The sequence below is a fragment of the Rhinoderma darwinii genome, chromosome 8, assembly GCF_050947455.1.
Source record: "Rhinoderma darwinii isolate aRhiDar2 chromosome 8, aRhiDar2.hap1, whole genome shotgun sequence".
NCBI classification, from domain to species: domain Eukaryota; kingdom Metazoa; phylum Chordata; class Amphibia; order Anura; family Rhinodermatidae; genus Rhinoderma; species Rhinoderma darwinii.
Genome location: NC_134694.1, coordinates 16,551,118 through 16,557,117, shown reverse-complemented (window position 1 = coordinate 16,557,117; position 6,000 = coordinate 16,551,118).

Below are 6,000 nucleotides of genomic sequence, written 5' to 3'. Positions count from 1 at the left end.
CATATATACCCCAAAATGGTACCAATAAAAACGACAGCTCACCCCGCAAAGCACAAACCCTCACACTGCTCAATCGATGGAAAAATATAAAAAGTTATGGCTCTCAGAATAAGGCGACACATATCAAATTTCATTTTTAAAAATTAGTTTTTTTTTCTTTGTAAAAGTAGTAAGACATAAAACTTCAGAATCGTATTGACCCACAGAATAGAGTTAACACGTAGATTTTATCGCACGGTGAATGCGGTTTCCCAGTACATTATATGGAACAATAAGGGTATGTGCACACGATAACTGCAATTACATCTGAAATTACGGAGCTGTTTTCAGGAGAAAACAGCACCTGAATTTCAGACGTAATTGCATGTACTCGCGTTGTGCGAGTTGTCTTTTACGAACGTAATTTGTAGCTGTTCTTCATTGGAGTCAATGAAAAACGGCTCCAATTACGTCCCAAGAAGTCTCCTGCACTTCTTTGACGAGGCTGTAATTTTACGCGCCGTATTTTCACAGCGACGCGTAAAATGACAGGTCGTCGGCACAGTATATCGTAAAGCCCATTAAAAGTAATGGGCAGATGTTTGCCAACGTATTGTAGCCGTTTTTTCAGACGTAATTCGAGGTGTAAAACGCCTCCATTACGTCTAAAAGTAGGTCGTGTGAACCCAGCCTTAGTGGTGCCATGAAAAACTACAACTCACAAAAAACAAGCCAAAATATGGCTATATTGCCGGGAAAAAATGACTTGACTTTTTTTTGGCGCCGATTCCGATGCGGTTTCCGCGTCAAAAAACTTTTGGATGAATTGACCCTGAGGGCTTATTCAGACGAACGTCTAATACGTCCGTGCTACGCGCGGGATTTTCACGCGTTTCGCACGGACCTATGTTAGTCTATGGGGCCGTGCAGACTGTCAGTGATTTTCACGCAGCCTATGGCCGCTGCGTAAAACTCACGACATGTCCTATATTTGGCCGTTTTTCGCACATCACGCACCCATTGAAGTCCGTGTGCCGCGCGCTACAGTACTCAAAACTATGAATGAAAACCGAAAAGCACCATGTGCTTTTCTGTTTACAAACATACAGTGTCATAATGATCACGCAGCCACGCATCATATACTGCTGACACTCTGAGCATTTATGGACCTTTTGCGCGCGCAAAACGCCGCGTTTTTTGTGCGCGCAAAACACACACTCGTGTGAATCTGGCCTGAGTGTTCCATTTCCCTGCAGCGCTCTACAGGAGAAATTAAGCATTACACAGTGGGTTTCACTTACCCCTAGAGTCTATCCATTATGGGTTGGTTCGCAAATAACCCATAAGACCTTATTGACAATATGGTGTGTGTGTGTGTGTGTGTGTGTGTGTGTGTGTGTGTGTGTGTGTGTGTGTGTGTGTGTGTGTACGTACGTACGCTGGTAAGCCAGTCTAATGCCAACTACAGAGCTATTCTGTGCTAACAGCATTGCTTCTAAGGAAGAATATCTCTGTGGTGTAGTATCAATATGGCAGAAAACAGAATGCCAACAGCTCTAGAGTACAAACCTGCACGGACCCCGCGTGCCCCTGTAAAGCCTCCTGAACACTTCTTTGCCATGTCCGTGAGGCCTAATTTACACTAATTCCAATCGGAATAATGAATTTCTTTCCTATGATGGGTATAATGAAACACTATATACTTTCTAGCTTGTATTAAAGTGTATAACGTATAACCATCTGAAACCGCTTTCATTTGTGGTGACATTGTGTCACCAACAACGCACACGTCACACTTCCACGCTGTAGACAGACTGAGACATCCGGGTGTGTTCTGCAAGAAGGGTCAATGACATTTTATTGTACGTCTGCCCAGCCAGAGTGCCAAGACACGTGTGTCACTGAACTAATTACAGCCCTCACTTAATGTAATAAAGAAATGTCATAATCACGTGTACAGCAGCAATGTTAACAGTGTCTCATTCGTCACCTGTGTGAACTATAGCAATAAAAACACATTTTAGAACCGGATAATTATTTAGAGATAAGCGGCACTACATAGGCACTGCTTATCTCTCCCATAGAAGAAATCTACCACCAGGGGTGTAGGGATAGGGGGTGCAGAGGCAGCAGTCCTTCCCAGATTCTGATGCCATAGGGGTCACACAGAAGACCCCACTATTCTTAATGGCATATGGTAGGTGGGGGGCCTTTTAAAAAATTTGCGTAGGGACTCCGTAGCTTCAAGTTACGCCTCTTTCTGATGATGATTTTTGCATGGAGTTTCTTGTCCTGTGTCACTGATAGACTGACATGTAGCGCTTCCTCGATCTTTAAAATAAGAGGTTCTTCAGTAGCTGCAGTTTGCATTGTCAATGGGGCTATGCATGCTGCCATGGCGGTAAACGCAGGTGGAGTCCATATTAAAAAAAAATTGCAGCAAGAAACAATCTGAAATAGACCCTTCTGTTTTGTACTCACTAGTGTGCATGAGGCCCAATGTTGTAAGAGATCCAGTAAATCATTATGGTCTCTTCTCTGCCCTGAGCTCTTCACCTCAAAGCCAAATACGGAGCATACACTAAACTGAATAATCTGAGACAGACCAGTTGCTATGGACAAGCTTCCTGACAGCCCTATATAAAAGGGTGTGGTTGTTAGGCAGTGTATCCCTAGCAACTAGACTGTCAAACTCATAGCTAGATGAGTACTGCGCTGCAACCAGAGACACGTAATAAGCGGCTTGGCAGGAATCACACCAATTCCATTTCTTAGCCTGTATTATTAACCAATTATTTTTTTTCTGTAGAAACCCCCTTTAAGTAGATTTAAAAAAAAAAATATTTAAAAAAGGAAAAAGAGTATTGATGTTTGAACTGATATGTCAATGAGAACAAATAGAAATGTAAACACTTTTTTTATTGAAAAACTCTAGAACAAATAAAATGAACACTGCTTAATAATAAATGTCTCTTTAAGACCGTTCCCTCACATCTGGCATCACCATATGGCACAGAACCACGGTGTATAATTTATAAAACTTCTGCTGTTGGATCACTTCCAGGATTCAGTATCTGTAAAGCAAGAATAGCTTCATACAAGGAATGGGCAATTTGTAAGACTTCACTTGATATCCTCAAGGAGGATATTTGGAGCAGACAGAATGGGCGCGGGGGGGATAACGGTCCAAACCCCGAGCAGATGTTTGCTATGCAAAATTGATTAAAAAAGCCTCAGAAAGAACATTGAAGTGCGCTGTAAAAATGTTGTTCTGTTCAGGCGGATGAGGTTATCTGTTTATCTAGCAGGACGAGTCGTGGCGTGAAAAAACACGCGACAGAGTGCTAATAAAAGGGACATCACACTGGTACACAGTGAAATCCTGTTTAAAGAGGCTCTGTCACCACATTATAAGTGCCCTGTTTCCTACATAAGGAGATCGGCGCTATAATGTAGGTGACAGCAGTGCGTTATTTTAAAAAAAAAACTACCTATTTTCACCACTTTATTAGCAATTTTAGATTTTTCTAAAGAGATTCTCAACGGACAACTGGGCGTATTTTACTATATAACCAAGTGGGCGTTGTACAGAGGAGTGTATGACGCTGACCAATCAGCGTCATGCACTTCTCTCCATTCATTTAGTCAGCGCATAGTGATCCTGCTAGATCCTTATGTGCTGTCTTAGGGTATGTGCACACACACTAATTACGTCCGTAATTGACGGACGTATTCCGGCCGCAAGTACCGGACCGAACACAGTGCAGGGAGCCGGGCTCCTAGCATCATAGTTATGTACGATGCTAGGAGTCCCTGCCTCTCTGCAGGACAACTGTCCCGTACTGTAATCATGTTTTCAGTACGGGACAGCAGTTCCACGGAGAGGCAGGGACTCCTAGCATCGTACATAAGTATGATGCTAGGAGCCCGGCTCCCTGCACTGTGTTCGGTCCACTACTTGCGGCCGAAATACGTCCGTCAATTACGGACGTAAATAGTGTGTGTGCACATACCCTTATACTAACACATTAACAATACTGAAGTGTTTAGACAGTGAATAGACATTCCACGGGATGTCTATTCACCATCTCTGCACTTCGTTACTCTGTCTGTGGTAATTACAGCAGAGCAAGCATAATCTCGTGAGATTACGCTTGCTCTGCTGTAACTACCACAGAAACATTAACGAAGTGCAGAGATTGTGAATAGTCTAAACACTTCAGTATAGTTAATGTGTTAGTATAAGACAGCACATAGCGATCTAAAAGGATCCCTATGAGCTGACTAAATGAATGGAGAGAAGTGCATGACGCTGATTGGTCACTGATTGGTCAGCGTCATACACTCCTCTGTACAACGCCCACTTGGTTATATAGTAAAATACGCCCAGTTGTCCATTGAGAATCTCATTAGCATAAATCAAAAATTGCTAATAAAGTGGTGAAAATAGATACTTTTTTTAAAATAAAAAAGCACTGCTGTCACCTACATTATAGCGCCAATCTCCTTATGTAGGAGATAGGGCACTTATAATGTGGTGACAGAGCCTCTTTAAAGGGGGGAAACAGATCGCCATTTGGGATTCCCTCTATCTGATCCCTCAGACTGGTTCTACTAAAAGCTATACCCCTCTCCCAAAGTGTCAATTGGGCTAGAAAAAGTCACACTAGCTTAGGAAATCCTAGGGAAACGCTCGTCGAGGCGGCAGTACACACGCCAATGCTTCACTGCTACTGTAGTAAGTCAAATTTACCTACATTCTGGCTCTCACTTTTTTTCCTTTTCCTTGTGGTCTGTGTAAGCTCTGTGCACTTACTTATACGGTTCCTCCCTTTGTTTCCATCACGTATATTGTTATATAGAGAGTCAGCTCTATATCCAGACACAGGTTATAGTCGATTACAATGGTTAAAACAGTTTTCTGGTTTTTGGTTATAGATACGAACTTGTAGATTGAGTTGCATAAACGGATCAGTCTGATACATTTACGCACGTTTTGTCAGCATGAAAATGGGATTCACAGGCTTTAATGTTGGGACCATCTTACTTTGTCTCAGAATTGTCTTGATACACATCTATTTGCAGTGCTCTACTGGTTTTCATGTTGATGCCATCTATACTTTTATACCTTTTTGTGTCGGTTTTTAACTATGTGGAAATAAAATTCATTCTGTTTTAAAGTATATTAATGTAGTTAATCCGGTTTTTATGCTCCTAGAAGAATATAATTTGGTTAGAAAAAGTGAGCCCCCACCCAGATTCTAAAGGCCCTTTTAAGTGGGCAGATTTTCTGCCTGGTAAAGGCGCGCCGATCCACAATGCAGCAGGTCGATCGGCGCTCATTTGCTCCATTTAAACTGAGAAATTATCAGAATGTATGGGGAGGAATGATTGTTACTATGAATACTCATCACCATACATTTGTACCTTGTTGGTGGCACGTTCCGTTTACCCAGGGAGATGTTAAAAAGCGACTTTTTTGGGTCACAAAAGATGCGATTTGCCAACAAACAAGCGTTTTCTCGTTTGTCGGCCAATCGCTGCCCTGTTTACAAACAGGGTCAGGAACAAAATGCTTGTTCTCCCAATCATTCACCCGTGTAAAAGGGCCCTTACAAGTTGGGCTGTTCAGGTTTCTCAAGATTGAAAGCTAAAGGGAAGTTTATGATGACCCCACTGTTCCGCTGAATGCGTGTGAACATACCCTGAGGCTTAAGGGTATGTTCACATGCACTAATTACGGACGTAATTCGGGCGTTTATGCCCCGAATTACGTCCGAAAATAGCGCCTCAATAGCGTTGACAAACATCTGCCCATTGAAAGCAATGGGCAGACGTTTGTCTGTTCACATGAGGCGTATATTTACGCGCCGCTGTCAAATGACGGTGCGTAAATAGACGCCCGCGTCAAAGAAGTGACCTGTCACTTCTTTGGCCGTAATTGGAGCCGTTATTCATTGACTCCAATGAATAGCAGCGCCAATTACGTCCATAATGGACGCGGCGTTCAAGCGCCTGCAC